This window comes from Dendrobates tinctorius, unplaced genomic scaffold, assembly GCF_039654945.1.
Source record: "Dendrobates tinctorius isolate UK_male_01 unplaced genomic scaffold, ASM3965494v1 ptg000021l, whole genome shotgun sequence".
NCBI lineage: Eukaryota > Metazoa > Chordata > Amphibia > Anura > Dendrobatidae > Dendrobates > Dendrobates tinctorius.
Genome location: NW_027361689.1, coordinates 23,047,743 through 23,067,618, shown reverse-complemented (window position 1 = coordinate 23,067,618; position 19,876 = coordinate 23,047,743). Strand labels below are relative to the sequence as shown.

The 19,876-nt window shown below is 45.0% G+C and overlaps 1 long non-coding RNA gene across 1 annotated transcript; it reads right to left on the bottom strand.

Annotated features, from left to right (window-relative positions):
* Positions 1-10,783: 10,783 nt before the first annotated feature.
* On the bottom strand, positions 10,784-12,291 carry LOC141083811 (uncharacterized). The gene is made up of 3 exons (XR_012230830.1): positions 11,979-12,291; positions 11,610-11,760; positions 10,784-10,967 (listed from the first exon to the last, which is right to left on the bottom strand). It is a non-coding gene; the product is annotated as an uncharacterized lncRNA (long non-coding RNA).
* Between the last annotated feature and the right edge of the window lie 7,585 nt (positions 12,292-19,876).

Here is a 19,876-nt window from a genome sequence, read left to right as displayed (position 1 = left end):
TGTATAGACATATATTTTGAATGTGTACGCTATCCATACATGTTATCTGGGGATACGGTACCCTTTCTCACCTTTGTGCAATCAAGTGTAATCCATACTGGGCGTGAGAATGGCTGGCGAGCTGTTAAGCAAGCTACAGCACCTGTGGTTTGCACACGTAAGTTTTTCATTTTTTCAGGAATGACGGTTAGGCTACTTTCACACATCAGGTTTTCGGCGTCAGGCGCGATCCGGCGTCGTGCCGGAACGCCGGATCCGGCAAATGTTTAGTAAAACCGGATGTGACGGATCCGGTTTTCTGCCGGATCCGTCTTTTTCTTGACAGACAAAACCGGATCCGTCTCATCCGGTTCATCCGTTTTTCTATCCGTTTTTCGACGGATTACGCCGGATCCGGTTTTTAAAATTGACCCTTGTGGCCTTCCGAACGGGATTGGCTACTGGAAAACTATATATAGAGTGTTCCTACAGCCCTTCTTTGACAGGTTGTCGAGGAGAAAGTGCAGGTTGGAGAGAAGAGCAAGTTACTGGCGAAGATGGATGTTGTCATTGGAAATATTTTGAAGAATTTGGCGGATTTTATAGCGGAGGCGAATCGTTTGAGGGTGATTGTTCTGGAGGAGGAGAGAGCGAGACAGCAGCACATCAGGCATCGTAGACGACGTTTGTGGATCCACCCCATCACAGCCAAGAGAATGACGCGTGGGGTCTATTCTACACTCTGCATGGACCTTCGACGAAACCCGGATAAATTTTTTGGATATGTTAGGATGAAAATGGAGAATTTTGATTACTTGGTGGAGCGCATTGCACACCTCATAAGAAAAGCGGACACCTATTGCCGCTTCTCTGTTACACCCGCAGAGCGTCTGATGGTGACTTTAAGGTAAGCCACATTTATTGGATGTGATCGCATCAGAGCACACTTTCACTGCAATCTTGTTGGTGGTAGTTTGTATCTCCAAGTGTTATAGCTCAGTTTTGGTATGTAATGCTGTGATTTAAAACTAATTTATTGTTTTTTAATTCCCCACAGATTTCTTGCAACTGGAGAATCCCTTTCGTCACTGCATTTCCAGTACAGACTCGGGATTTCCACCATATCTGGAATTGTGAAGTACACATGCCGTGCACTGTGGGACTCCTTAGCTGAAGAGTTTTTACCAGAGCCCACAACAGAGAGGTGGATTGAAATTGCTGACAAGTTTCAACAGATATGTCAGTTTCCCAACTGCTTGGGCGCTGTGGACGGGAAACATATCCGCATTGTAAAGCCAGCTGGATCGGGATCGGAATATTTCAATTACAAGAAATATTTTTCAATTGTCCTCATGGCCATCGCTGACGCGGAATACAAATTTATTGCGGTTGACATTGGGGCCTATGGCCGCTCCAATGACTCTCAAGTTTTCAAACTGTATGGAAACACCTTCCAGTTCCCACCACCTAGACCGCTGCCGCAAACATCTGGTCCACCTATGCCATTTGTCTGTGTAGGGGATGAAGCCTTCCAGCTGTCAGAACACCTTTTGAAACCGTACTCTAGCAGAGGATTGACAAGACCAAAACGCATTTTTAATTACCGCCTCACAAGAGCAAGAAGAGTGGTTGAATGTACCTTTGGTATTCTGACAGCCAAATGGCGGGTCCTATTGACTGCGATCAACCTCAAGACAGAAACTGTGGACAAGGTGATCAAAGCGTGTGTGGTACTCCACAATTTTGTTATCTGCAAGGAACCCATTTCCATTGAGGACACCTCTGAATAAACCACCTTGCATGATTACCATGACATTACCACTAGAAGTTCTGTGACGGTTTCAGTAATGAGGGACAATTTTGCACTATACTTTATGTCACCTCAAGGCAGAGTACACTGGCAGGATGACAGAGTGTGAAAGATTTGTGCCCTAACCAAACTTGTGTACCTTCTGTACCAACAGTCTATACCTTTGCCAACCAAAGTTGGCTATCTTGTCATGGTCTCTATTTTTAGCTTTAGGCCACAGGTGTGTACCTGGTTGTGTTTTATGCAAAGTATTTCACCTTTTAACAAAAGTTGTGAACATTGTTAGGAAATCACCAACAATAAACACAACTTTTTAGGTGAAATACTTTGCTTCAAACACAACCAGGAACACAACTGTGGCAAAAAGCTAAAATTTACCCACAGTTATATACCTAGTTTTGAATACCATTTCACCTTTTAAATACCCTGTATTTAACCTTTTTCGCCGCAGAAAGAAATGACAGACAACCAGTGTAAAATAATTTAACTTTTATTGAAAAATGTTTTTTTTAGTAAACTTTTTTAAAATTTTAATAAACTTGTTTAATAAAGCTTTGAAACCATAAAACTGGTCATTTTTATTTAAATACACACATTATAAATCTGTGTAGTGTGTGGTGGAAATACTGCTGGAGGGGCTGCGGGACACTTCGACACTGGGAGTGTGGAGAGAGGACTGGGATCGTGGTGGGGAAGGAACAGTTAGAGGTGAAGGTGTGGAAAAAACTACAGAATGGGTGGACATGTGGGAAGCAGAAGAGGTGGTGGGTGGTGGAGTGGAGGGTTGGGCAGGGACTGTAGGAGCAGATGATGTTGATGGCAAGTTGTATGGGGAAGGAGTTTGGTATGGGGCAGGTTGCTGGAAGTGGGGAGATGTCTGGTACGGGGCAGGTTGCTGGAAGTGGGGAGATGTCTGGTACGGGGCAGGTTGCTGGAAGTGGGGAGATGTCTGGTACTGGGGAGGTTGCTGGTACTGGGGAGTTTGCAGGTACTGGGGAGGTTGCTGGTACTGGGGAGGTTGCTTGTACTGGGGAGGTTGCTGGTACTGGGGAGGTTGCTGGTACTGGGGAGTTTGCAGGTACTGGGGAGGTTGCTGGTACTGGGGAGGTTGCTTGTACTGGGGAGGTTGCTGGTACTGGGGAGGTTGCTGGTGCTGGGGAGGTTGCTGGTACTGGGGAGGTTGCTGGTGCTGGGGAGGTTGCTGGTGCTGGGGAGGTGGATGGTATGTAATAGGAGGGGGAGGATGGAAAGTGGCTGGAGGGGGTGTAGATGTAATAGGAGGGGGACGATGGAAAGTGGCTGGAGGGGGTGCAGGTGGAGGAACTACTGTGGTGGGAGGAGGAGGTTGGGAGGTAACTTGCTGGAGAGCAGCGTTGCATGAATGCATTACATGCATCTGCTGGGCAGGAGAGAGCGTTTCCATGCGCTCCACAACAGACCTGAAAAAGGTGTGGTTTGGCGAAGATCTTGCTTCTGAATGCATGGTTTGCAGAAGTGTCTTCACCTCCAGAATGCTGGAGTTGATCTGCTGATAGCCTGCGGAGATTTGCTCTGACAAGACTTTTAGACAGTTCTGGAAAGATGCATTCAGATGCAAGAACTCTGGCGCATAAGTCTTTTCCTGACCCCTCTGCCGCTGCCGCCCAGTACCTGCAGGTGTACTAGAGGTGGCAGGGGCAGAAGGGTGGGGTAAAGGGAAAGCGATCTCCTCACCAGCAGCTTCATGTAATGTAGGCGGCCACGATGCTCCTGTGCTGGTGGATGGGACAGATGGGTCGAATGTGTGGGAAGGCTGGGAAGGTGCAGATGTACCGGGGCGGTCGAAGTGTCCCTCGGTGCCGGTCTCCTCAGGGATCGCCTCAGAAGGGTCCAATCGTGCAGGCTCCCGAGTGCTGCTCACCGTGCTGTGGAATAAAGAGAAAAAAAACAATTAAAATAGTGACATGGTATGGCCCTGGCTGAAAAAAAAAAGTTACATCTAAACATTTTTTTGTCACATGTGGTGTGTAATATTTACCTTCTGGTGAGCATTGTCTCCCGGAGGAACGACAGGGCTCGTGCGTACTTGTACTTGCTCCTGCGTCCTCCAGATCCACTCGGGGCCCGCATCTCTTTATTGAACTCCTTCTTGAAACGATCCCTCACAGACCGCCACCGCTTCACAATTCTCTCCCCTGAAACGAGAAATGACAAAGTGGTTAGTATACAACATCAGTGTTTCCCAAACTCCAGTCCTCATGGTCCCCAGGGGTCATGTTTTCAGGATTTCCAAAGTAAATAGAAATCCTGAACACATGATCCGTGGGGACCACGAGGACTGGAGTTAAGGAAACACTGGTTTAAATCAAGCAACCGGTACTGTATATACTTACACTCTTTAATCTGGGCCCGAGCTTCGAGGTCCTCCCAGCGGTCCACAAGGAGCGAACATATTTCCTCCCAGAGTCGTCGGGTAACGATCAGGTCAGCGTGGCGGCGGTCAGCCATATTCCAGAGCGGCTCCCTTTCTCTAACGAAATCGATGAGGCGGTCCACATCAATCCCTCCATCCTCACCGTCAGAGTCGGGAGCACGCTGTGAAGGCTGTTAAAGAAAAAGACAAAAATAACATAATTAGCCTCCACAAAAGAAATGAAATAAAAAGTGCAAAAAAAACAAAGCAAAAATATTTATACTTACACGCTGGTGACCGCCGCGTTGCTGTCGCCGACGACCCTGGGAGGCACTGCGAGGACCTCTTGGCCGAGCACCAGATTGGGAAGACTAGAGAAGAAAACAAAAAATGTTATGTCTTTGGATGTAGGCATTTGTTTACTGTGTGTGGTCTGCAGAACATTGTTTTCTATGTGTTCAGGGCCGGACTGGGACTGAAAATCAGCCCTGGCACACCAACCAAAGCAGCCCACGTGCTATAATAATATTATAATATATATATATATATATATATATATATATATATATACACACATACATTTTTTTTTTTTTTAAATGGGAGGGTATCTTCAATACAACCTTTTCTCTACAGTTTGTTAAATCAGAAATATCTGGGAATTCTACAGATCCACAGAAACATGTTTTACATAGAACAGACGTCTTTAAAGTATGGTCCCACAGGATAGATTCACAACGCTTTTTTTGGTTGCAGGTTTGCGTGTGGTAATTCTGCTTCATATTGCCTTTCTATAAAGGTGGATTGCTCTTACTTGAATCAACCACAAAGCTACCATTTGTAATTATATTAGCATTGCGGAAAAACAAGTGGTGGAAAGCATACATGTACATCAAATAGTTTAGTACTGTAGCTGGAACTTCCCATCATAACACACGTGTAATAAACTTAACAGGAAGAAGTCATGATAAGAACAAATTTTTTTTTTATTAAGTTATAGTATTTCCACTACAAAAATTAAATATATAGTGAAAATACAATCTCAAAACATTGAGACAATGAAAAACATTAACCAAAAAAATCTGTGCAATCTTTGAGCAAACTTTGGTCTGCTGATTGAGGTATTTTACGTTATTAATTCACAAGATGAATAAAACATTCATTATTCATAAAAATGCAGCATGTCAGAAAAGATAAATAACATAAGAAAATTGCAATATACAGTGCCTTGCAAAAGTATTCGGCCCCCTGGAACTTTTCAACCTTTTCCCACATATCATGCTTCAAACATAAAGATACCAAATGTAAATTTTTGGTGAAAAATCAACAACAAGTTGGACACAATTGTGAAGTTGAATGAAATTTATTGCTTATTTTAAATTTTTGTGGAAATGCAAAAACTGAAAAGTGGGGCGTGCAATATTATTCGTCCCCTTTACTTTCAGTGCAGCAAACTCACTCCAGAAGTTCATTGTGGATCTCTGAATGATCCAATGTTGTCCTAAATGACTAATGATGATAAATATAGTCCACCTGTGTGTAATCAAGTCTCCATATAAATGCAGCTGCTCTGTGATAGTCTCAGGGTTCTGTTTGAAGCACAGAGAGCATGATGAAGACCAAGGAACACAATAGGCAGGTCCGTAACCGTAATACTGTTGTGGAGAAGTTTAAAGCCAGGTTTGGATACAAAATGATTTTCAAAACTTTAAACATCCCAAGGAGCACTCTGCAAGTGATCCTATTGAAATGGAAGGACTATCATACCACTGCAAATCTACCAAGACTTGGCAATCCCTCTAAACTTTCATCTCAAACTAGGAGAAGACTGATCAGAGATGCAGCCAAGAGGCCCATGATCACTCTGGATGAACTGCAGAGATCTACAGCTGAGGTGGGATAGTCTGTCCACAGGACAACAATCAGTCGTACACTGCACAAATCTGACCTTTATGGAAGAGTGGCAAGAAGAAAGCCATTTCTCAAAGATATCCATAAAAAATGTAATTTAAAGTTTGCAACAAGCCACCTGGGAGACACACAAAATATGTGGAAGAAGGTGCTCTGGTCAGATGAAACCAAAATCGAACATTTGACAACAAAGCCAAACGATATGTTTGGCATAAAAGCAACACAGCTCATCACCCTGAACACACCATCCCCACTGTCAAACATGGTGGTGGCAGCATCATGATTTAGGCCTGCTTTTCTTCAGCAGGGACAGGGAGAATGGTTAAAATTGATGGGAAGATGCCGGATGGAGCCAAATACAGGACCATTCTTGAAGAAAACCTGTTGGAGTCTGCAAAAGACCTGAGACTGGGACGGAGATTTGTCTTCCAACAAGACAATGATCCCAAACAAAGCAAAATCTACAATGGAATGGTTCACAAATAAACGTATCCAGGTGTTAGAATGGCCAAGTCACAGTCCAGACCTGAATCCAATAGAGAATCTGTGGAAAGAGCTGAAAACTGCTGTTCACAAACGATCTCCATCAAACCTCACTGAGCTCCAGCTGGTTGCCAAGGAAGAATGGGCAAGAATTTCAGTCTCTCCATGTACAAAACTGATAGAGACATACCCCAAGCGACCTGCAGCTGTAATTGCAGCAAAAGGTGGAGCAACAAAGTATTAAGTTAAAAGAGCCGAATAATATTGCACGCGCCACTTTTCAGTTTTTGAATCTCCACAAAAATTTAAAATAGCCAATAAATTTTGTTCAACTTCACAATTGTGTCCCACTTGTTGTTGATTCTTCACCACAAATTTACATTTGGCATCTTTATGTTTGAAGCATGATATGTGGGAAAAGGTTGAAAAGTTCCAGAGGGCAGAATACTTTCGCAAGGCACTGTACTTTCAAGGGTTATCCAATACTCAGACAACCCTTTCTCAATTATTATAGCTCACCATGTAAAATAATAACAGTCTACACTCCTCTCTGGTGCTGTTGTTCCAGCAACATCGCTACTGAGTCTCCTGGGGCTTGCATGACATTATGTCGCATGAGCCTTGCAGTTAATAGGCTGCTTCACACTTACCTACTTTAGAGTAAACTGACATCCAGAAGAAGTGAGAACTGCTGCTGCTGCCCTCTCTGAATATCAGTTACGTTAGAAAGTAAGAGTTCATTTGCCCATTATCAGCTGCTGACTGGTTGCAGGGCTTATGTGACAAAAGTTTGTTGCAAGCCCCAGGAGACCCAGTGCCGATGTTGCCGATTGGAATGTTGCCAACACCAGAGATGAGTTCAGGCTGTTATTATATTACATGGTGGAATATAGTAATTGAGAAGGGGTTATCTACTAGTGGTCAACCCCTTTAAAAACAAAAGTGCAATGCTTAGTCGTAAACACTCAAAATTATTTAGTCACGTTCCTTGTAAACCACATAACTTAAAACATCTCTGGACACTTATTGCATCAGTGTTCTGACTGTAATACAGTTTAATACACCATAATGCCCAGAAAGTTGCCATTCCCAGCTAACAAAACTTTAACTTTTTTTTTCAGCACTGTGTTTGCTGCTTTAAATTTAAGTCCTCTGTCCATGTTCTTAGACTAGTCACTCTCCTGCGGCTTGTTTTTCAGCACTGCTCCGGTCCCGCGTTGCGATCTTGTGATTGTAACGTCTGACTGGTTGGAAGTCAGAACAAGTCACGTCACAAGCTTCCAATGCTACTCAGGCAGAATGAGGCACTCGGATATGCATTGATTTGTGACCTCTGGCTCTGGCGCTGAATGTCACACTGGAGCAGCCGGCAGGTCACCACTTCAGAACGGTATTAAAGGACCCTTGCTCCCCAATTATAAACCTATGGCTATGCTGTACCTTTCCAGTAAACTTCATTTCTAAATTTACAGTACATATTAATGTAAAAAAGAAAACCTCCTACAGCTATTGCAGTTTGTTTTCTAATATAACAAACCAAAAAGGAATGGTGATGCCGTTTTAATTACCTAAGGCTTCTTGACAATAGGTTGCTTTTTTCAGCCACTTTGTCAATAATATCATCTCCATCAAGTTTCATCAGTATGTCCTTTTCAGTAGCCATTAACATGAAAGATTCTAGGTGACTTTGATTCATGCTGTTTCTTAATCTGTTTTTTATAAATTTTAATGTAGAGAAGCTTCGTTCACAAGCAACTTGTGTAATGGAGAGACTTAGAAGAAATTTGTATGCCTGTCCAATTATATTGTAAGCATCAGTAAGTAGATTATAGCGCTGTAGTAATTGATAGACACACAAAGAACAGTTCTTGCATGATGAACAGCTTTTCGTCACTAGTTCTGTATCATCAATGGTCTCGTCTTGGCTTGTGTCTGTTGCCACTCTAATATTATATTCTTCTAAGGGCGATCTTTTCAATTTCTCCCAGTGCAAAGTCAGGCTGCGCAGCTCACTGCGAAGATTCTCAGGTGTTGCTCTGTCATCAAATTTAATCAAGCGTTTGCTTGTCTCATCCAAAGTAGGGCTATTTAATCCATTTTCTCTTATGGAATTAAAGTTTCGCGGATCAAGGCAGGCAAGGTCTGCATATATTGTCCCATTTGCGGTGAAACGTTGTTCCATGCTTTGTGTGACAGCATCCAAGATGACATTATGAACTTTCACCTTGTATGCGATTTCTGCATTTGCATGTACCTCATCTTGGGCTACTTCACCTGCCATTAGTTTTCTTCTTCTAATTCTTTTCTCAGGCAAAGAATTTTCAATTTCAAAGCTAAATTCTCCATATTTTTCTTGAAGTTGGTCATTTGCCCATTTTACAAAATTATTTGCAGCTTCTTTGACCTCATCAAATGATCGAACATAACTTTTTAGACTCTCCTGCACGTCCATCACCATCCAATAACCTGTTAAAATATCCATGCCAGATGTTTGCAAATACTTAGATAATGGAGAGGTGAGTTCAAATATGCGTAAAAAAATTTGGGCTGTAATGATTGTTTCGTATCTAAGCAGGCAGTCACAGTATCCTTTAGCTTTTGCACGAGCATCAGCGTTATGCTTGCTTGAAGAATAGAAAATTCTAAGCATGACAATGAGACTGACATATAAAGCAGAATCTGGCTTGTCAAAGGATCCAAAAACCTTTTTCAAAGCAACATCTTTTGACCACCAACGTGTTTCAGCTACTGTTGAAAGCCTACGATGGAGTGGGTCCTGGCTTACATTCTCCCACAAATCCATTCGAACATATGAATCTTTAATGAACGTTGCTACATCGTTGAGAAGCATAAATAATGATGCACTTTGCAAAGTTGTCTTGGTGCTCTCTGACAAAACTAGGTTTAGGATATGCGAATAACACCACACATGTATTTGGCCAGGAGAGACAGTTGTTAACCAAGTTGAAAAGCCTTTGTAAGTCCCTTGCATATTAGCTGCCCCGTCAGTGGAATTGCCAATGCATTTTGTAACGTCTATGTGGCATAAAGTGAGAACGTTCATTAGAAGCTGGTGTATTGCTTCACCGGTGGTTAACTTGCAGTCTACTATTGCAAGCAGCCTTTCATGGATTTGGTTAGTGACATAACGGATTATAACGCTCATCTGTTCTCGTGAAGTTATATCTTGTGATGTGTCAATCTGGATGGAGAACATTCCAGCGTCCCTTACTTCTTTTTCAATAGTAGTTTGAATAAGTTGCTTGATGGCATCAAGGATTCCATTCACAGTGTTTTTTGACAGCAATGTTAATAGTGATCCTCTGCCTCTAGCACCTTTGGAATGCTGCTGTTGGCTTTTTTCAATGCATTCACTTACATGCTCTTGCAGACAAACATCATACTTGCTTAACAGTAGAACTAGTTCCAAAAAATTCCCATGACCTAAAGTCACATTCTTTAACATATATGCTGCTTCAGCTTTGTCCCCTCTGTAGCTGAGTCCACATTTTCCAATCACCTTTATTATGTCTATTACCCTATGAAGTACTTGTCTTCTTTTTCGAACTTGCTCTCGGCGAATTGACATTTGATTATGAAGAAGGCGGCTTCCAATATCTGCACTGGTTGCCTTTAGAAAATATGCTTCAGCACAACCTCTGTGACTATTACTTTTCTCATGTTCCTCTAATCTTTGATAAACGTGCCTTCGATCTTTCAACCCATCTATAAATGGACCAGTTGTAGAAGGCTTTGAAAATGCGAGACAGACAGTACAAAATAATGATTTGTTCTTAATATTGTATGTCAGCCATCTTCTGTTTGATCCATCTTTGCGTAAGAAGACTTTTTGGAAGTTAGGATCTTCTTCGGTATCTTGTTGTGGGTGATTTTTGAAAAATAAAGACAGTTGGCCTGATGAAGGGCGTGCAAAGTAGTTGATGCTTTCTCCAGAGGTGGTTTCTACACTGAAAGAAGCACTATCTGATGGTGAAAACTCAATAGAACATGATGGAACAGATTGAGAAATTGAAGCCACAGGTACAATACTGGATACGGATGTGACTGGCTCTGGCTCCGATCCAGTACACGATGAACAGGCATCTCCTGGTACAACAGTAGTTAATGTAACAACCTCAGCTTCAGTATCACTTGAAGAAGGGTCAAATGCAGGTACCGATTCAGATGTTATTTCGTCTTCCGTCACTGTCTGAGGAATATTAGCTGTTGTAAGTGTTGTGGCTAGAACAGTTGTGCGGGAGAACAAGTCTGATAACTTTGCACATTTTGCTGCATCAGCTTCCAGACTCCTCTTCTTTTTTTCCCTGACCTTCTCTGCACCACCTTTCCTTTTTTTGGCTGTGGTTGTATCCATTTTGCATCAATAACACCAATCTGTGAATAAATGAAATTGCTTTGTGTAGTGTAACCCAAGTTGTAACTCTACAAAAAGTCTAAGCTATATTTTTGTTAGGTTATTTGTGAAATGATGCTGCTTAATAGTAATAACTCATGGTATAATATTTGATGTATTTATTACTTAACCTAAGATCATAAAATATACCTATGTCATGTTGACAGTGAACATCTCTGAGCTCCTATAGGCATGCCATGCATAAATCTGGAGAGAATTCTATATGATGTATAAGTAAAATGTCTCACTTAGGCCCTGTTCACAAGCTTTACTTTGGCCCTGTTCACAAGCTTTACTTTTGCAGTGCATCCTAGGTTTGTCTGTGTTTCTTCAGGGTTCTAACACATTTCAAATACATACTGATAGGGAAATTGTATTGTGAGCCCCAATTGGGATAGTAAAGATAATGTCTGTAAAGTGCTGTGAAATTAGTGGTGCTAAGCGACTAACAAATAAATGCTGTTTGTATAATTTTAACTGTTAAAGGGAACCTGTCAGCTGTTCTGGCCGCTATAAGATGCGGCCACCGCCTTTCAGGGCTGATATACAGTATACTATAATGCTGTAGATAAGCCCCCCCATCCGACCTGCAAGATAAGACAAATAAGTTTTATTATACTCACTCAGACACCTGTGCAGGAGCGCGATGCCGGGTAGACACGAACCAAGCAGGATGGCGACATCGCAAGACGGGAGGCGCCGGACCTGGAGCTGCGACACCCATCGGACCGGACTGCATCGGACCGCCCCCCCAAACTTATTTTTCTTATCTTGCTGCGGCAAAAAGAGGTGACAGGTGCACTTTACTAAAAAGTAGTAAATAAAAATATAAAAACAATACAATAACAAAATGTGCATCACCACTCAAATACTCATGAATCCATGTCCACTTTTGAAAACATTTGATGATGCATCCATTTTGAAATTGTATCACAATCCAAATTTTTTCATTCGTTTATGCAAAATAATACTGCAGGAGACCTTTCACTCACCTTCACATGTAGTATAGTGCTCTCTTTCCTGCTTTTTGACCCTTCGGATTTTGGTGTACACATCTAATTAAAACGAAAAAAAATTAAATGACTTTAATTGACGCACACTTCCACCACCACTGTATGTGGAAGGGATTACTTTGGGTGCCATTATTCTGTGTTGGGGAACAGTGTAGGGACCATCATACAGTGTTGGGGTCACTGGAGATCTTAATGTGTGTGTGTATGGGTGGGGACTGTGTGTGGGCATCACTGTGTGTGGGCATTGAATGGGAATCATGCTGTGTATGTGGAGGGTACTGTAAAGGAATTCACTGTGAGAGAGTATCCTGTGTTTGTGGGAAAAATGTGTTGCTTTATGGTGGCCATTAATGGGTTACCATAGTGAGTGAGAACACAAAGGGGGTTCAATAGGGGAAAATTACTTTGTAAGTGCTACAATACAAGTCCCTCTCACTGCCTTTAATATGTGGGAGATTCAGTCTTCTGTGACTGTACCTATAGTATGTGCTGTGACCCCACTGACACTTTTTAGTTTTGTAAGGGGAAACCCCAATTAAGATGTCTGCTAGACCTTTCGCCCCCAGACATGGATTAAGGCGTATGACAGAACGATGGACAGGTATAGTATATTGTTGTTTTTTATTTTTTGTTTTATTTCAGGAGAACGAGGGCTTTGGTGGAATTAGGCATTAGGTGAGTATAACTGTGCTTGTTATCTAATATATAAAGCTCAATGTGTGTGTATGTTTGTATGTATGTGTGTGTGTATGTGTGTATGTCCGGGATTGGCATCTGCACCGTCGCAGCTACAGCCACAAAATTTTGCAGTCACACGTCTGGAGCCCGAGAGTGTCCTATGTTGCAAGGCGAAATTTTAACTTCGCGCGTTCCAATTCACCAAACAATTTTGCCTATTCATGTCATTTCTATGGTGTTATTGTCCTTCTGTAAAGCTGGAAATAACATAATTTATTACCGTGCCAACACAGACCACCCTCTGACACAGACTGCAGGGGGAGCCCACAGTATCACACAGGATAGGATTAGATACACGGCCCAGCAGTCAGTATCACACAGGATAGGATTAGATATACAGCTCAGCAGTCAGTATTACACAGGATAGGATTAGGTACACAGTTCAGCAGACATTATCACACAGGATAGGGTTAGTTACACAGCTCAGCAGTCAGTATCACACAGGATAGGATTAGGTACACAGCTCAGAAACAGGATGTGGCAAAAGAGAGGACATTTTCATGCCAAGAATTCCACTCATTCCATCTGATTAGTTTATTGATTTTAAATGCCTCCAGTTTCCAGTTCAACTGCTATTTGCAATGTCTATTAACAAGGCTCAGGGACAGTCCTTTAAAGTAGTAGGGATCGACTTGCAATCTCCATGCTTTTTTCTCATGGTCAACTTTACGTGATCTGTTCAAGAGTCGGAACTGCCAAAAATCTGTTCATCTTTGCACCGAAAGGAAAAAACAAAAATCTTGAATGAGTTGAAAATAAAATACTATCAATACTTGGGTAATCAATTAGTTAATTTGTGTTACAAATCTGTAGTGTTGAATATATGATGTGAAATGTTTTTATGAGCAATATAATCATTATAATTTGTTATAACTAACCAGAGTTGGTTACTATGCTCAGGCAACGCCGAGCTCTTCAGCTAGTTTTTAAATAAAAAAAAGTGTTTTGTTTCATTTATAATAAAGGATTTTTATTTCATATGTATATGGAGGTGCTGGGGCTGATATATACAGGTGCTGGAGTCTGGTGTATATACAGGGGCGGGCTGGTGTATACACAAGTGCTGGTGGAGATACATTGCTGGGGCTAGGTATATACAGGTGCTGGGACTGTTGTATATACAGGACCTGTATACACATCAGCCCCAACAACGTATATCCACCAGCACCTGTGAATACACACCAGACCCAGCATCTACATCCCCCCAGACCTTGTATATACATACACATCAGCGCAGGCAGATGGCGGCCCCCCAGTCCTGCCCTGTATATGCCGTATATATCTCATGCTGGAGGCCGGCCTCAGTTATATATATATATATATATATATCTATTAGTGTGCTTCTGTACATGACATCTCTGGGAGGTGAACCTATTCCTCAGCTATAAATCCTGATGAGCAGCGTCCTAGAGACCCCCTGCCCTGTAGGGACACATGAGGCTGCTGTGCCCCATCTGCCCCCTGCCGTGTCCTGTTGGGGTGGGGCTGCCGTGACCTTTTGGGGGGCTGCCGTGTCTTGTCGGGAGGGGCTGCCGTGTCCAGACAGTGGGGGGACTGCCGTGTCCAGTCAGGGAAGCTGCCGTGTCCTGTCGGGGGGCTGCCGTGTCCAGTCAGGGGGGCTGCGCTGCCGTGTCCTTTTGGGGGGCCGCCGTGTCCTGTCGGGGGGGCTGCAGTGTCCTGTCGGGAGGGGCTGCCGTGTCCTGTCGGGGGGGCTGCCGTGTCCTGTCGGGGGGGCTGCCGTGTCCTGTCGGGGGGGCTGCCGTGTCCTGTCGGGAGGGACTGCCGTGTCCAGACAGGTGGGCTGCCGTGTCCTGTCGGGGGGCTGCTGTGTCCAATCAGGGGGGCTGCGCTGACGTGTCCTTTTGGGGGGCCGCCGTTTCCTGTCGGGGGGGCTGCCGTGTCCTGTCGGGAGGGGCTGCCGTGTCCAGTCAGGGAAGCTGCCGTGTCCTGTCGGGGGGCTGCTGTGTCCAATCAGGGGGGCTGCGCTGACGTGTCCTTTTGGGGGGCCGCCGTTTCCTGTCGGGGGGGCTGCCGTCACCGTGTCCTGTCGGGGAAGCTGCCGTGTCCTGCCAGGGGGCAGATTGGGCTCAGCACTCAGCAGCCTTATGCTTCTCTGCAGGGGACCGTGAGGTGTGACCGCACACACTGTTTAATCAGGCAGGGTCTATAGCTGACACAGTGACAGACAGGTCAGCAGGGCCAGGGTCAGGCGGCCCAGCGCCAGCCCAGGGCAGTATTTTTTTATCAACAGAGAGAGTCACTCACTCACATCATCATGGGCCCGCCACCAGCGCCAGGCAGCCCGGCCCCAGCCCCAGGGCGACTCCGACTCACCCAGTCCAGACGCCCGCCACCCACGCCAAGCGGTGCCGCTGCCTCATTACAAATGGCCGCGGCCGCCAGGTTTCCTCTGCTCCTGCTGCGGTCCGGGGGCGGGGCCTTGTCAGCGTCACCACATCCCGTCACGTGTTTAACCCCCGCTGCCTGCCGCCTTGCCAGAAAATTTAAAGGGCCGGCGGCAGGAAAAAAAGAGGCTGATCCGCCGCCGCCGCCAGCGGCCCATCACCTTTTGAAAATGGCGGCCCAGCGGGAAAATGCCCGGTTGGGTAAATGGCCAATCCGGGCCTGTATGTGTTGTGTGTAGTGTGATGTTGTGTTTCTGCGTTTGATGCAAAAAACTTACCAATTGTGAGCCCACTTCAAGTGTCTGTCCACCCCTTCCTTCTTCTTCTGGGAGCTCCTCTTCATCTTGTGATTCCTGTTTTGAAATAAAAGGCAATGAATACACATATATTACAGAGATGATGGATTTTGGAAATAAAAACTTACCGTCAAACGCTGACGATGCGAGGGAGGGCTCCCAGAAGATGTGCTGTCTTCCTCATGGCCAGACTCCATGGCTGTGGGTGGTGTTTCTGCTGCTGCCATTGCTGCTGCTGCTGCTGCATCTATTGGGCGGCTGTTGAATAAAGAGAAACAAAGGGCCAATGAATATCTTGATATTCCATAGCCCTAGTTTGGAGGAATGGGGGATTTGATAATTACCGTCTCTCATCTGCTGCTGGACTCCCCTCCCGTTGTTCAGCATGCTGCTCCATTTGGGGTGGTGCTGATGGTGCTGCTGCTGCAGATGTCTGCTGCCTTCTCCTGCTCCTGGTTCTTGGCTTGGGTGGCATGTTGGGTGTGGCTGAGGGTCCCATTGTCTTGCTTTTATATATGTCCTGTGGGCAGAGCTACTGAGCATGCTCAGACCAAAGAAACCGGATCCGGCGCATTGCGGCGCTCATAGGCTTTCATTGTATGAAAAAGCCGGACACGCCGGATCCGGCGTGTCCGGCTTTTTCGCCGGAGACAAAAAACGTTACAGTAGCCGTTTTTTCCAGACGCCGGATCGCGTCACATTGCCGGATGAAAATCGGATGAAACGCATGGCCATCCGGCTCGATCCGGCTCTAATGCAAGTCAATGGGGGGGAAACCGGATCCGGCATTGCATTTCGCCGGATCCGGTTTTAGTCAAAAGCGCCGGATCGCGCCTGACGCCGAAAACCTGATGTGTGAAAGAGGCCTTAGGCCTAATTCCGGAACTGCGGTTGACCTGCACTTACTGGGAAATCATTGTTCGCGGGTAATAATTGTAATCAGTGATCCCCATCACTAACGTTGTTCAGCGGGTTATCTGCACCTGTAAGCGACAAACGCTGGCCTTTTCAGTGTAGCGCACATGCAGCCACGGACATGTAAGGGCATGACACACCAGTTATTGGCCAATCTCATGTGCCAGAGCCTCACGTGTCCCTCTAGTAAGCCGGACTCGGACCGCGGGGCATGACGGAGTCTCGTTCGTTAACGGAATTAAGCTTGCAATGTGTGCATCTGTTCTGTAGCTGGCATGGTTGAGGTTTCCCAGGTGGAGTCGAATTTAACCGTAGGCTCCACTCCTGGTGGTGCCCTTCTGGACATTCCTTTAAGGTTCAGCTTTGCAACCATACTGCCCACGTAAAACAAACACTTTGCCTTCATGAACGCTGTTTGGAGGGTCATGACTCGTGGGAATAACGCCGCCCAATCAGTTAACCTGCTAGAGAGATCGTTCGTTGCTCCCAAGCATGACATCACACTCCCTAGGAAGAAGGTAATGCCACTGTGGCGACCGTACTCCTGGGGGCGACACAAGTGCACTGATGCCCAGCCACTGCTCGATGAATCTGCTGGTACATTGACCCAGACCACTACATTCCCCTCGCACGCTACACGACCTGAATCTGACCCTGATGAAACTCAGGTTACCCTTCCCATATACAGTTCCATCTTACACGGTGACAAAGAGGAAGCTGCAGATGAAAGTGCAGGTTCGGCCCACCCGCCATCAGACACACCACCGTACTATCAGGGGCCCTGTGCCAGTGCCGTCGCCAACGAGTGGGCCCCCCCTGCTTGCTCAGGATCACAGCACTTGCAAAGTTGAAATACTGTGCAGTGAGATGGAAGATGGGGACGACGAGGAGTCCAGACAAGTACAGGGATTCCCTAGCGAGGAGACTTATTTGATTGTTTTCAATGTTGGTACAGCAATTTTTGGGGAGCACTATACTCTGGAGAATGATAGATGGGGCCCACCATACACTGGAACATTCCAAAGGTGGACATCAGTCACTGGAGCAGCATTTACAGGGCTCATTATACACTAGAGCATTAGAAATGGGGCCCATTATGTTTGGAGCATTATTTGGGCCCATAAGACAGTGGAGCTTCATCCATGGGGACCAACATATACTGTAGCATTATGTGGAGCTCATCATATACTGTTTCAAACATTATATGGGACCAATGATTCTGTATGGAGAAATAGATGGGCCTCGTCATGAGATGTAAAAAGTGAGGTATTTTTCATTGTACTATACCGCTATTTCTCTGCCGTATCGGAGCATGATGAGTTGTGGTATGTGTTAAAGGGGCGCTCTTTCGCCCAGGGCACATGAAAACCTGCAGCCAGCCCTCCCCCCCACAACTTTAGCCAAATAACCCCCATTTTTCAGTGCGTAACTTGTATTATGAAGTTAATTAAGGTTGACAAGCTTAAGTAAGAAGAATTGATGCTTTTGGCATTCAAATGGGCACTGTAGGTGTGTTTCCTGTCCTCCTCTCACTGCCGACTTTTATTCCCCATTGACTTACATTGGGTTTCGTGTTTCGGGACGACCCCGACTTTTCCCTATAATCGGACGATCTTGCTCGACCCGACTTTTGGAAAAGTCGGGTTTCACGAAACGAAACGCGACCCTAAAAAACCAAAAGTCGCTCAACTCTAGCCATCACACTATGGTGCCTGCATGTTTCTGTGTCCCCAGACCCCGCCCCGCAGTGTGTTATGAAGCATTCACACTGCGGGACTGGGGCATCCACAACACACAGGCGCGATAGCCTGATGTCAATTCCCTGGCACCGCGCACTGCACATGCCCGAGAACTGTTGTCACAACCCAGGTGCCTGACAACATGTAATAGCAAATACAAAATAAGGAGGCGGTGCATGGATGCTGTAGAGGGGGTTTGATGGACAGCTGGAAGGCAGCTTAACAGAGGGACACGTCATACCTCTGTGACAGAATGCAGGTACGAGGAGCTATTTATAAAAGTCTATATTTTGGCATTAATGGTAGTTAGAAACAGAAGAGCCACCTTCACAGAATGCAGCCACAGTGCTGCTAAAGGTGGCTCTTTTAGTGAAAAATGCTGTTTGATCACGGTCAAAACTATACAGAGACAGCGTGTGTCACTCCGTATAAAAATAGACAGAGATTAACAATTTTCCATACAGACACCGTATAGCTGTGTATGCTCCTCACACACTACCGTGTACCGGCTGGTATCACGGACAAATACAAGCTATCTGTGTGTGACTCTGGAAAAACAAGCAGAGGAGATTTTCCATTTTTCCAGACCTACACGGAATAGAGCTGTCCGCTTTTCAAACATTTTCGTATATCTGCTGTTTGATAACGGTCAAAACTATACAGCGTTTGTCACTCCGTTTAAAAATAGACGGAGATTTAAAATTTCACAGACACCGTATAGAGCTGTCCAATTCTCAAACAGTATTGTATATCTGCTGTTCGCATTCCAGTCACATCTATACAGAGTCAGCATGTGTGTGTGACACTTCTTAAATACATATACGGATATTTCCATTTCTTAACACACCGTATTGAGCTGTCCGATTCTAAAACAGTATTGTATATCTGCCGTTCGCATTATAGTCACACCTATACAGAGTCAGCGTGTTTGGGTGACACTCCGTAAATACATATACAGAGATCATTAGTTACACAAAAAATACAGTATATATAGCTGTACACTTCTGATACAGTATCGTATATCTGCTTGTTGGATTACGGTCAAATACATACTGGGAGAGCATCTGTGACTAACAAAATACATACGTAGATTTAATTTTTTTAATACACCTTACACAGCTGGATGCTCCTCATACAGTACCATCTCTCTGCTGATATTTTTGGTACATTTTCCCAAACATGAGGAAGTATGGTGGAAGAGGCCGCGGACGTGGGCAGGGGGCGCAGCTGGTAATGATGGTGGTGGTGCATCGGCTGGTTCTGGCAAAAGCACAATAGCAGCTAAGGCAGGAGGTGTTGATCCTGCATCATCGTCTGGCCCAAGAAGGCCTGTAAGGTTCCCTTTTCTTTGAGTAGGAAAACCGCTTTTAAAGCCGGAGCATCAGGAATAGGTTTTGGCGTACATTGCCGAAACAGCCACCAGCTCTATTGCCTCCTCTTCTGAACGGTCGAAACCTGCAAGCACGGAGTCGTCAGTGCAGGGTTCTGGTCAGGAAAAACACCTTTCCTTGTGTCCTTCATGCCCACCAAAAGTTAAGGATGCGGCAGCCCACACTTTAGATTACTCTATGGAGCTCTTTTCACATACCATGCCTGCGTTATCCAGTCAAATCCAGAATTCCCCAGTCCAAGATGAATCTGACATGGAGTGCACTGATGCACAGCCACTACTAGATGATTCTGCTGGTACATTGACCAAGAGCACTACATTGCCCTCGCAGTCTACTGAGCCAGAATCTGACCCTGATGAAACTCAGGTGCCCCTTCCCGCATACTATACCACC